General features: G+C 32.0%; 2 protein-coding genes across 3 annotated transcripts in view; one reads left to right on the plus strand and one right to left on the minus strand.

Moving 5' to 3' along the window:
- LOC128674459 (dopamine D2-like receptor) overlaps positions 1–14,553 on the minus strand; it is a 176,104-nt gene that overhangs the window by 138,711 nt on the left and 22,840 nt on the right. The gene's annotated exons all lie outside the window — the stretch shown is intronic.
- LOC128674461 (dopamine D2-like receptor) overlaps positions 7,255–14,553 on the plus strand; it is a 155,513-nt gene continuing 148,214 nt past the window's right edge. For both annotated transcript variants that reach the window (XM_053752982.1, XM_053752983.1), the window contains exon 1: positions 7,255–7,408. The gene's annotated coding sequence lies outside the window, so the exon portion shown is untranslated. The remainder of the gene's footprint in view (positions 7,409–14,553) is intronic.

Raw genomic sequence — 14,553 nt, forward strand, 5'->3', positions numbered from 1 at the left:
AAATACATTAAATTTATCTCCTGGCAACCCCAATCTTATCACATCTGTCGCACGTTGCCTGGAGCGTGATAATCTGCAACAGCTGCAGTCAGCCTGCATTTAAATCTAAAGCGAGTGTAATGCGCCTGCTACCAGTGCGGAATATAAAATCTTATATCTCCCGGATATGCCGCGTTCCGATTCACCTAAATACATTTCACTCGTTTTAAAATCGCGTCTCTCATAACAAGTTTTCTGAACTAATCCATACTCGAGTTTGTACTATTTTATACCTCTCGTAGCTGTGTTGTATGATTGCTGATTTGGAAAGGAACCATTGGAATTAGCCGTATGAGGCGTGTTATGGGTAAAAAAGCCTTGACAATTGATTGCCATAGCAACAGGTTGACCGAAGCTTGACTCCAGGTCATAAAATTTTCAAAATTTAAAGTTGATTATTTTTAAGCTTCTGGGGATCTTTAGCCAAGAAATAAAATGAAAAGTTGTTATGATTTTGATTACGTTTATTAGATTTTAAGATGAAACTAAAGTTATGAAGATGAAAAAATAACATACGTATTATTATATAAATACATATTTTTCATGTCAAAACACAAAAATAAAAAATAAAGAATCATTTGGCCCATGGCAAAGAAAAAAAGCTAGTATTAAACGGCAATCGATCGTTTTTCACAAATTAATCCAAGTCGTTACACCCGCCAACACTTACTTATTAACTTTTAATAAAATGAAGCCTACCTGTCTCCATCAAAATTGTCTTTGACACGTTAATGAGCGCCTAATTATATTAAAATTACCCTTTTAAAGGGTAATTTATATTTTGAGAGAGTCTTTCGAAGATTCCTGGAATGTTGCAAGGTTGGTAATTACGCTGTGGACTTTTTCATAGTAGCAACACTGAAAAACCTTTCGCACGGTTCGGAGGGATGATGTTGTGTACAATCAATATGAAATGTGTTAATTTGAGATTATAAGCTCTGAGAAATACGTACAAGACAGAAATAACTAATTTTGAATTTAATCTTTTATGCATCGTAAAAAAGTAGGTCCATCCAATTCGGGTTCATATGAACTATGTTAAAATGTTTTGAGTCATCAAAACTACTCTACCTATACGTGTATAAAAGTAATTTTCTCTTCTTTTAATGAGTCTTTCAAATAACTTTTGCGCCAGCATTTTCTCGTTACTCTTAAACTAGATTTTGAATAAGTAGGAAATAAAATAAAAAGGAAAATATTTTTAATACACGACAGAATGTCATTTTGTTCATAAACTTTTCTAAAATATAGACAGAAGTATAGCCCGGCTTGTGCTGCCTGCATGAATTTAGTTTCCCCTCAGATATACAATTATAATATATTGTATGATTTTGTATTTATTATTCATTTATTTGGCGCACACAACAGTTTAACAACAAGAGCATTATACAAGTAAAAATAATAGATACATGGCTAGTTGCTAAACCAAACACAAGTGGTAGTGTGATAAATGTTAGTGTCAACAAGTAAACATCACGTAAAATAAAAAGAGACTACTAAATAGAATCAAAATAGGGACAAGAATTTAGGCAAGTTTTGTTCTAACCTAAAAAATGTATCCCCTAAAACGAAAGTAGGCAAGGAATAGCTGATGGTGGAATAAAGTTGGAGTCACATGACGTGAAATCTAATTAGTAAAGGTGCGCCAGACTTAACTCATTATAGTAAACTGAAACTAAGAGCAGTCGAACTATAAAATGTGGATGTGGTATGTATTTTATGTCCACCTTCCCTATTTATAAATACAACCTAGACAGTTTAATACCATGTAAATATATGAAACATTGCAGTATTATAATTTCCTAGTACCTACTTGCATTATTTATGCTAAACCCCGGGCAGACAGACGAATATGCGAAATCGTTTTTAACTTGGGAACACTAAAAAGTGAAAAAAAAACAATAGAAAACTGTTTATATTGAACGGAATCACTACTTAGAATGAGCCACTTCAACAAACTTAACTTGGTAAATCCTGACTACAAGTGAAACTAAGTTGAAACAAATCACCCAGGAGGGTTCCCAACTAATGAGTTTACGGAACAACGCGTAATTCCAAACACGTAGACTTCTTCAAAGAAATTTAGAAGATTTTACTGATATGTATAGATAAATAAATTATTGGATAAAAAACAACAATCACATGAAAATAACATACAGCTTTTTCCAAGTTTGTTAAACTTGGAAAAAGCGGTAAATTTAGTTATACAATCCAGTCAGAAGCGCGCCATGACATATGTGACAGTTTGACATTGATAGCCAACCATATTTCTTTTTCTTTATTCATCCAGTCAGTATCGCTTTTCATGAAGCCAGCATCATAATATTGATTTAAATCTCCGACATGATCTAGGTGTACAGTGATGCGAATCTATACAGTCGACCCATAAACCAATTAAAAACAAAAAAAAAAAGTAAACCATTTAGGACTACATGGGCCTTTGTCGTGGTAATAACGCCGAATTTGTAACAATTTTGGGTAGCTTGACGTGCTATTGACTGTGCGTGGATATAAAAAAATCATTTTAACATTGGATTTTTTTTTATAATGCTGTATTATTTGTATTATATTTGTGGCTTAAGTAACAATGTTGTCTACCCCATCACTCTGTACTTATTTGGTACGTGGATCGGTTGGTATTTATTTAAAACCCGATGTTGACCGTGGCTTCGCTCACGTGTGAATTTTGAGATAAAATATAGCCTATAGCAATCTTGGATAATGTACGTTTCTAATGATGAAAGATTACCCGCCTCAAACATACAAATTCACAAACCTCTTTATAATAATAATAATATATAGTATAGATAAATAATTTATTTTATTTTAAACTTAATTTAACAAAAGTAAGTACTAATGGATATAGTAAAAGTCTAGCAATAATTTAAACAGTTTCCTTGTTGAAACTCCGTTGTTAAGAGCACAATAGTCTTGTTACTGATAAAATATCTTCAGTCTAAGAGTCCGGATTATGTACTATTTCTTTCTGAATCAGGTTTCCTGGCAATAGTTCAAGTAGTAATAACGTAAAAGAATTTATTCTGTATTTCTCTTTTGATAAAAATATATACAGAATACAAAGCACAAATCTAATCAAAGCACAATATTATTATATTAGCTTTAGCAAAGATAAAGACAACGTTTATTTATTTGCAAAAACATGAGTTTACATTTTTTACAATGTGGTGTTAAAAGAAAATCTTACCTAATCCTACATATTTCAATCATTTATAAATGGAGAGCATGCTGTCAAGTCACAAAACAAAATAGAATAAATAAATGTAACTTAATGAAGTAAATTTTTATCTGAGTATAGTATTAAAAAATCGTTCAAATTATAATAACATTTCTCAATCAGTAAGACCGGAGGTGCTTTTTAAATAACTTTGAATTCTGATCTTTATATTGTTGTGCAGCTTCATCTGCGTGAACGTGAAAATGAGATATCTATATACGAGCTATATCTATTAACGAAATAAAATTTACATGTATACATCAACAAAATCTATCCAAGTAGCATTAATTCAACAATTTTTTTATACTCGAAAATGAACTTATTTTATATACTTAATGTTGACAAGATTTCCTCACTGCTACGTGAGTATGGTCTCTTGCGAATGTTAGGATTAAAAACAGCCTTTTTTGCAATTGAGGCATACGTGTATCAATACCAATAAAATATTTTTATAATTCATACTAATAACGGCGAGAGAGAGGTTAATATTATGACATATACAGTTGGAAATTAAGGGAAAAACTATTTCTCTCTCATTTTTGCGTATTCCTTGTTGTATCAGCTGTGATGCCGCGAAGCTAAGCTAAACTCGGGATCAGCGTAATAAATAAATCATAAAATTTTATAAAATCATAAATATTAAGATTCTATATTCTAACAACCGGTCGCCTGCCATTCCTTCTTCAAGTTTCCTTAGGAATGATATTGCCTACCAGCAGACACCTGCAGGTTATTTTGCCTTTAGGCCTCACCCACGGGGAATATACAGGGTTACTAGTATCAAACGCAAAACCTCCTAAAGACTATTTGGGTACATCAAAACAAGTTTTATTCTACGACTTTTCGTGACTCGTATTTAAATTCATACAAAAAAACAATCTAATTTGCGATTATAGACATCTTAACTCTATGTAATAGCCAAGCAACACAAGACAACGTACAGTAGCGTTATGTAGTGGAATCGAACATAGAGTTAACGTTTTATAGAAACGACATTAAAACTAAAAAAAAGGATTTTTTTATATTTATGAACCTCACCGATCATCGGATAAAAACTATGTATGTACCTAAATTATTCATGTACTATTTATAATATTGAACTATGTATGTTATGTACTTAATATGAATTTTCAATTTGCAGTGACACCAAATGTACTACTAACAGCATAGTATAAAACAAAGTCGATCGCCGTTTCTGTTTTTTCGAAGCTTACTTCTTTCAAACCAAGCAACGGATTTATATGAAGTTTTCTTGTTTTTGACGACCTCGGTGGCGCAGTGGTAAGGTTCTAGCCACTGAACCGAGAGGTCCCGGGTTCGATCCCCGGTCGGGTCATGATGGAAAATGATCTTTTTCTGATTGGCCCGGGTCTTGGATGTTTATCTATATATGTATTTGTTATAAAATATAGTATCGTTGAGTTAGTATCCCATAACACAAGTCTCGAACTTACTTTGGGGCTAGCTCAATCTGTGTGATTTGTCCTAATATATTTATTTATTTATTTATTTTCTCTGTTATTTAGACAATTTATAAACGAAGATTTGTACATAAAAAATAGCCTATTAAAACGTGCGAAGTCGGGCCTAATCACTAGTTTTAGATGTAATCCATTCATTTCTTTGGAGACTGATTATTATACCCTTTGAAAATAATGTTAACAGCGGTACCCTGCAGCTTCACAGACACAATTGCATCTTTTTATTCATGAGGACATCCTGCACTTAGGTTGGGAATGCGTTTAGAATTAGAGCGGCAATTTCTTGAGTTGTCTTCACGACTTCATTGTTCATCCATATAGATGTGGTTTTTTATGTGATTTATATTATAATAAAAAAATATATCTATCATAAATGTATCTACTTATTATTACATTCACTTCATGATCACAGCACGGCATCAATGTCACGAATCACAACTGAAATAGTAAGAAAAATAGTTTTTGTTATCCCATGATCTTTTTTTACCTAAATCATTTGTGTAGTGGATAAAAAATAAATAACCTGCTATATTCAGTCGTAGCAAATAAGCGTTCCATTCCAGCTAATAATAATACCCAATACGTGTATGTGACAACTGACAAACAACACACGGAAAATATAAATAAGGTTTCCATTTTTAGTGTTCCGTAGTAGCCAAATGGCGGCAAAAACGCTTAAAGATGGTTAGGGTGAGTTGAACCAGTCGACTCTGACGTTGACTATGACCTGGGCGCAGGTGAGACAATATGGCGTACTTTGCGCGCAGATCGAATTTAACGTCAAAGTTAACTGGTGCAACCAAATCTAGTGACTTAGTAGATCTATAATACAGCATGTCTGTTTAATTTTTAAGAAATTGTTCGTAACATACTGTTAAATAATATTGATTGGAGAATTAATATATTGAACAATTTTTGAAAGCATAAAATACTTATAAAATACCATTAAATTTGCGTAATAGTACATAATTAAATAGACGTTTCATTCGGTTCTAAGATTTCCTATAAGTACTCTTTTCAAACTGCCCTTCACGGGAGTGACTTCACAATGTTCATCTAAATAATAACACGTTGTTTGTTTGTATATATTTTCAACATGCTACTGAATGATTTTACTTTTACAATAGATATATAACAAGTTCCGATCTTACGAAGCTTAATTGGAAACATTTTTTTAAACACAAGCGTTTTTTAAAGATCACTTGCGATCAATGAGGAAACCTGAACACAGGTATATAGTTCAAGTTCACTAGTGTATAAAAGTCATGTCAGATGCTTTTATGGGACTTGAATAAAAAATATTCAATAACACACGCGAAAAAGGAGATAGAACTGTACGTAATACTGGCTGTCGCCGCCCACCAAAAAACGAGACGAATAGACGAGGCTATTTGTGTTACTGGGAATGGTGCGAATGCACTGTGTGAGCACAATTCAACCTTAACAGCTCGACGAGCCGCGTGTCCATTAATCGAAGATTTGGTCACCCACTTTGACCAAAAAGTTTCCACCTTATAGAGTAGGTTATAATGTTGTTAATCCTAATATTGGTGTCGGAACTTAATTGGTGTCGGATCTTATATAAGTCGCCTCAAGGCATCTGACATGAGTTTTACGACTACTACCGCCATCTAGTAGACAAGTAGACAGTGTGCAGTTATCAGATCTCTTTCAGTGTGTAGGTTTTCTTCACGATGGTTTCTTAAAAGAAAATTAATTTTCAATGAAAACTACTATACTTGAGTTAGTAAAGTTAACTGAGGTGAAGGTTCTCTGTATTAATGTTATAGGCCCCATTGTCCTGTTTCTTCAGCGGAAACATAAATATACATCCGAAACCCTGCGGATAGTGAGGAGATTGGGTAGAAGAAAATAGACTTTTATTTTAAATTATCATTTCGAAGGAAATACAATAGGAGAATTTAAGAATATATGGAATATAATAAACCATCTAGGGGCTTATTTATGGTAGCAAAATACAATATTCTATGAGTGAGTACTGAAAATATTCTTCTGTAAAATGTAATACAGAAACAAGAAAAATAATATACAGAAAAATAATAAGACTACTAAATGCGAATATAAGACAGGCTGGAAATTTTCTTTGTATTTTTTTTTGGTTTATCAGTGCCAATAAAATATATTGGTTTATATTATTTAAAAATGGTGAACAACAATCTGACTATTAAAGATGCCAAAGACCGGCAGGAACGCGGATCCTGGGCTCCAACGCTGTGTGGCTGGAACAAATCGAGATTCTGTACAGAAGAGAGAAAAAGACAAATGCTTATTTTTAGAAAAATAAGTGATGCTGTGTACATGATGGTCCTTAGAATGTATATATTTTCCGCGTGCAGAAAGCAATAAGCGATGACATTATAATTACAAAAACACTTTCAAGGACCAAACAGTCTGAACACCTGACGTGGTGAAGAGTACGCATGCGCCAAAACTTGGGGCCTGAGCGCGTGGTTTGCAAGTCAGTTGTCGGATGAACCTCGAAGATTTTCGACGCTGTAACAAATAAAAAGCGTCGAAAAAGCGCGCGATTTTTCGACTATAGAAAAAAATTTCGGATTTTTTTGTGAGTGACTTGAATTGTACTTATTTGTGGAATTAATATAGTGTATGTTCAGTGACGCCGACAACTTAGGTAAGTTTTGAATTTTTCTTGAGAGTTGTTAAACTTAATTTTGATTGTTGGTTTTGAGATGAATGATTGCTAGGTATTTGACGTGACTGTGTCAGTCTAAATAGGGTATCTTTTATTCTTCATTATACTAAAGTACATAATACGACTTATTTCTTACTAAAACGTTTTCCGTAATATTTCATATTATGTAACTACTATATTTATATGCAACATACTAGTACATTTTATTTTCGTCCGAAATTTTATATGTCAACAAAAGGATAACCGAAAACTTGCGTTTACCTCCTTGGGTCCTACAATTTTGCCAAAAGGTTTTAAAAGGCATTTATTCTTAAAAGAAAACTTGTAGCAATTTTAAATAATAATTATAACTGTGATATAATATGTAGTTACATATATGAGTTTAGTTTAAATAGTATACTTATGGGAAATCAACAATATTTAAAAATAATGTTAATTTACGAATGCGATAATGGGTTAAAAAAAACCTCTACTTATCTCAATCTACAAGTAAGTATTCATACAGGATCAGTCAAGGTAAAATTTATAATATAAAGATATAGTTAATTTTTTGACGAAAAAAAACTTTAAATGCCTTGTTTTATGCAAGACTAAAACTAGTGAATTTTTTTATGCAAAATCATACTTAAAAGGTGAGAAAATTATGACAAATATAATTCCCATAGTCATCATAATTCGCATATTCATTATAATATCCATTTCCATACTATATTATAAATTAAATTGAGAGTGTGTATGTTTGTTACGTCAAAACGGAGCAAAGAATTGACTGTAAGTCTATTGTGAAAATGGAAAGTTGGAGACTGACATAGCCTATTTCTTGTGGGCGGAGCCGCGCGGCCACCAGCTACTTAGTTCTGTAAAAACGAACACAAATAATACGGGACAAGCGAGGAATAAAAGCAGAAACGAAACTGATGGAGGTAATTAAATAAACATGTACTTACTACCTGGCAAACAACCAGAGATCCAGGACTACATCTGGAAAATATAATCTGGTATACTTTTTAACGATCACGTTCCGTGGATTTTTTATTGCTCAAGTTAAAGTGCCTACTCCCACATCGGAATACTAAACAGATTTCCTTTTTTTATATTTTCTTGTGTTATATTGCGTTTTTATTTGTACTAATTTCAATTTTCTTAGCTATCATTCATTTCGTTTTGAGCCATTGGTCTGTTACTGGGCTTCGAAAAATTTCGCCCATTTTTTTTAAATTGTATTATTATTATGCATATTATTAATATATTGTTCTCGAGTACTACTTTGAGTTTTTTTAAACATCTTTAAAAAAGTTTTGAGAGGTTCTGTTGGATTTTTGAGTAATTATTTAATTTTTTTCGCTCTAGAACAGGACCGTCGTAGATGTCGACTAAGGCAGACCACCTATTGACAAACAAACTTTCGCATTTGTAATATTAGTTGGAATAGTTGAAATGGAAACTTTCAGTTGTCATATTCTGGTAATGAACCGATCTACTAATGAAAGTTGTAGGTAGGTTACCCAATGTTCTCAATCAAAATTGATGTAATTAACAAGAATTACAAGACAACTAGTGTATTAAGTTTCGTAAATCAAGTTCTAACAAATTTAATTAAATATGCTTTGATGTAGACGTTGACATCGGTAAAATTAATGCTTAATCATTTTATATACATATATGCTAAGTGATTAAAATGAAGTACACGTAATTGTTCAAAACCTATTTTTGAAATAAGATCTGCAATTGTATTCTTGATACATTCAATTCATTAATTCTTGATACAAGCGAGTAAAAAGTTAGTATTTAATATTTATTGATTTCATAGACTTTCACAAAATAAAGTTTTACGGTTAGACTCACGAATGTAATATGATAAAGTCGACATATCGAGATACTTATATATAGGGATTAAAAATGAGATTAAATATATGGGACCGAAGTAAAATTGCTAGAACCAATTTATTTTGTGCCCGATTCCTGGGCATCATTAAAGAATACCCGAAAAATTTAAATGAAACACGAAAGCCGACCCTTTAAATATTTGGTAATAAAATACGACCCAATAGAAGATATAAACGAGCACAGCAGAATGTGGAATATTTTGGTAATTCCCGCTGAAATTCTAAAAGAATAAAATTGAATATTTCTCTGTATAATTTGAAAGAGGTTTATTAATTCATGTCGCTATGGATTGGGCGATGTGTATATGTATGTTTGTATGTTAAAATAGCTAGTATCAGTCCAAATCGATATGTATTTTATTTTTACAGTTTCCAAAAGTATAATTATAATGTCTGCTCCACACTATCGTCGAACAGTTAGCGAAACTTTGGCGCATTCGGCATAATTACTTGTTAATTGCGGTAAATAAAAGCACTCATACTAACTACGCAATGTTCACGCATTCTCGCTGGGAGCTGGCATAACCCTATCTTCTTACACTCACACTGCACTCTCTAAAAAGTACAACTTGCCCATGTTCAACCTTAAATTTATGAATTAAAAAAAATTAAGATTAAAAAAAACGAATACATACGACATAAAATTTGATTAAAAATACAATACAATTTTAGCATTTCTTCAACATGATTATGAATTAAACATTAAAATCACATGTCTTAAATAATGTAAAGTGCTGTTTATTGATACTTTGGTTTAAGTGTATTATATAAAAGCAAATTCTGGTAACTTTATGCCTGTTTTTGTTCAAAATATTTACGTCGGCGTTCCTCCCTGCTTTTGTGATAACATTTACGTAATAGACCTTAGTTTATTATCAATTAACTAAAATAATTTAGGGAATATTAAATTTATAATTATAATAGTTGGACTTCTTATGAGCGAAATATTAATTAAGTAGACTATTCTTATCAATTATCTTCTTCTTGACTTTTTCAAACTCTTGTGGGCTCGACAAAGTCTGTGAACTCCTTCCATTTAACTCTCTCGTTTGGCATTTCACTAAAGAGTCCCTTCCTATTTATAATTTATTTTATACAATCCATCTACCTCTTCTTTGGTTTTCTTCTATTCCTGATAACTTTAATTTCCATTCTAACGTCCTTTTAGCAATATAGTTTTCTTCTCTGTAGTTATTGTTGTTAGTTATATAATATTATTATTGTCTATTTAACACCTGGATAAAACGTTTGGGTGTTCAAATTATGTACTAAAAATATATTAGGACAAATCACACAGATTGAGTTAGCCCCAAAGTAAGTTCGAGACTTGTGTTATGGGATACTAACTCAACGATACTATATTTTATAACAAATACATATATAGATAAACATCCAAGACCCGGGCCAATCAGAAAAAGATCATTTTTCATCATGACCCGACCGGGGTTCGAACCCGGGACCTCTTGGTTCAGTGGCAAGCACCTTACCACTGCGCCACCGAGGTCGTCAAAAATAAAAATAAGTAACTAATGTCGCTTCCATGATCAATATTATTATGGGCAATATATTATCTTATAACGCAAAAATAGAAGTTAAAAAAACACGATACGAACGGTTAAAGTCAACGTCATTTAGCTTTGAAGTTGACTCAAAATTAACGTCAGTTGGTGCAACTCAGTCCTAATGTTAGTTCTGATGGAACGAATGATTTACTATTTTTCGTTCCTAACGACAAGAAATGCGTTTTGATAGTGAAATATGATCGACATAAAAGTTCATTATTATTATTTTATTTGCGAATAAAAAAATATACTTATAATTCTTTTTATTTGTAGTGAAAAATAGTGCATAGGAAATTTAATTTTATACTACTTTATACAATACAAAACTTTTTATTGCCCAAAAGTGAAAAGCATAGGAAATAGGAAAGCAATATCAACATACAAAAAAATAAAAGGCTCAAAGGCACACTTATCTCTAATGAGATCTCTTCCAGTCTTAAGATCATCTTCTTCAAAAAGTAATTGAATTAAGCATTTCGATTGCAGAATTCAGTGTATTTTTATTGAATTCTCTAAAGCTCTGTCAACCCCGGGAGACGTACGGTAGTGTAGCATACATGGCCACTGTCATGCACAAGACGTGTCAAGGTTAGTACCAACAGCGGACTTCCGGTGCAAAGGGAATTTCGCCGCTCATTCCCGACAGGAAATGACGCGGCCGCCATGGCGGTGTCAACGACCAATTTCATAGGGCTCACAGAATTACCTCCTAATCTGATGTCGCATGTACACTTTGGTTTGAATTTAGAATAATTATGAATATAGAACGGACTTTTATATGAAAATTCCAGATTATTTACAATTTTTTTTTATTGTTAGAAGAGATTTGTTTTTTTTTATGTGTGAAATTATTTAACAGAATTTTCAACGTTTTAAATTATTTACTTTAAGCCTGTAGTGTCACCTTCATGCACGCATCGAATTTCGAACAAAAATCGAAAAATGCACAAATACCCTAGTAATTTAGTTTACTCTTGAATAAACAGACACGGCAACTCTGTTTGTAGTATGTAATTATCTCATAAAAAATGTTGTTAATAAATAGGATAATAAAAAATCCCAGTAAAGATGTATCTACTATTTTTATATTAAATTACATTGATTTTAGCTACTTTTAGGTAGTAGAAAGGAAACATTATGCAAATATTTATACCCCATCTATAAAACAAACACACACACTCCATCTAATACCTTTCTAAAGTCCCCAACACACGGAGCTATTTGCATCAAATCCATTCAATACCATTCGGCTTCAAGTATACTAACATAGCGCAAGAGCTCGTTAGCAAATTCGCGTTATTTCAATCATTTTATCGGTAAGAGATGAAAACATGTGTTCTAATAGTTCAAGATATAAATGTATCCTTTTAGTAGTCAACGTGTGTATGCAATACGCTAGTTTTATTATAATTAGGTTCGGTTTCTTCAGTAAATTGTGACGATAGCTTTTACCTGCGCAGAAAAACGCAAAGTATGCCATTTTATTTAAATGAAGGCGGCGCGTAGATTAAAGTTAACGTCAATGTTGATGGATGCAACCAACCCCTAGGTAAATAAAACTCCGTTATATTAGTTATATTACTAAACGTATGTTTAAATTTAATAATTAGAAGTATAATGTTTATATCTCATTAATTCACAAGGTGTGAATATTGTGTCAAATGTAATTTGATATAATTTTTCAGCCCTGGAAACTCCATTGTTTTCTGAGTTCAATATTTTTAAAGTATATAATGTATACAAAATTTTCTTTCTTACATTTAATGAAACATTATACATTTCTTTGATACATTTAATTCATTTCTCTAATTTCGATATATTATCGATCAAAATATCAATTTTTGTCAATAGTGTTTTTTTTTTTTTATATTGACAAAAATGAATAGATATTGGTATAAATTGTGTACTAGGATCTCAGACTAGCAAATTGTATCGACGCCTCTCTGTGAGAATTGTGGCCGGAATCGATTTAACAAACAGTAGATATTCCTTATTTCGTTTGCGAAGAGTATGTATAAATAAAACGTCTACACTGATTGAATTGATTTTATTGTGATTTTATGGACGTCATTACTTTCGAAGTTGGTATGTGTTGTGTATATATCTTATTGTTTATGGGTTCTATTCCTTCTTATCCATTTGTCTTGTCCATGTCACGTCTATCTGATCATTGACCCAAGTAAAAAGTTTAGGATATTTTCCCTTTAACTGATCCGATATCAGATTCCACATCAATAGCCGAAATGCGATAAAGTGAGGTGTTTTTATAGTTTTTTCAACAATATTGTTTTTATAGTTTTTTCAATAATACTGCAAAATGTGGAGTATTTATTAATAAAAGATATACAAGGATATAAAAATGAGTATATATTTTTTTTACAAAAAAATGTGATAAACATATTTTATCTAAAACTTAATTGAATAACAAAAAATAGTATTTGCAGGAAATTTTACAATATAATCTTAACAGATTATTCTAACGAATAAAAGATATTTTTTATATTTTTTATACAATAATCTACTTCAAGAAAATGTATTGAGTAGGTGTGGCATATTCACTTCCAATGGTAAATACACAAAACGGGAAAAATGCCGGTGGCAAACTGACAGAAACTCTCACTTATATTATAAATATGTTTTGTTTTGTAACATTATAGCAGAGGAAAACGTTTTATTTCAAAACCGCGTACATTAGTAATGGAGCCGCGACGGTCCCGATTGAATTTTCCGAGACAAAAGACGCGCCGGTACATAATGGATGTTTCTTTGAAAGCAACGACAATGTTCGCGCTATTGATGTACAAACCAGGCAACGTTAGTTAGTGTAATGACCACTTGTTACTTGTATTGATGAAATTAACTTGATGAAGACACACGAATATGTCGTATGGTTACACAAAATTAAAATTAAGAGATTTATTGCCAAATAAGTAGATCCCATGTACATTGTATTATTGTCCATTTTTTTCTGTAATTTTTATGTTTGCGTACTTAAATAAATAAATCCTTTGGACTAACAAAAACAATTGGTAGGTAGATATTACTTGTTTTAAAACCTTAAGTAGATTTAAATATAATAAATGAAACATCATGATATGACGACCTTGGCGGCGCGTTAGTAAAGTTCTTGCCACTGAACCGAGAGGTCCCGGGTTCGATCCCCGGTCGGGTCATGATGGAAAATGATCTTTTTCTGATTGGCCCGGGTCTTGGATGTTTATCTATATATATGTACTTGTTATAAAATATAGTATCGTTGAGTTAGTATCCCATAACACAAGTCTCGAACTTACTTTGGGGCTAGCTCAATCTGTGTGATTTGTCCTTATATATTTATTTATTTATTATTATTTATATCATAATACCATAAAGTGCTATTAAATCGTTTATGAAAAATGTAAGCAAAATGTTCAACTTTCTTAAACAAGCGGTTTTATGTAACAAGTAAAACCCTTAAAAAGGGTTTTGAGATTAATTTCAAGCTCGCATTAAGGATATAATGGGATCAATGTAAAAGTAATTAAAACGAACGAGCGTTGTTAACTTTCCGTGTACTTTTGCATCTCGGATAACTTTTTCGCGGTCATAATTATGTAGGTGCCCGAAGATAATTACAGTAAAATATGATGATGGTGGAAACTGGATGACCTGGATGTAGGTGGAAGTGTAATTATGC

Source organism: Plodia interpunctella, chromosome 12, assembly GCF_027563975.2.
Source record: "Plodia interpunctella isolate USDA-ARS_2022_Savannah chromosome 12, ilPloInte3.2, whole genome shotgun sequence".
NCBI lineage: Eukaryota > Metazoa > Arthropoda > Insecta > Lepidoptera > Pyralidae > Plodia > Plodia interpunctella.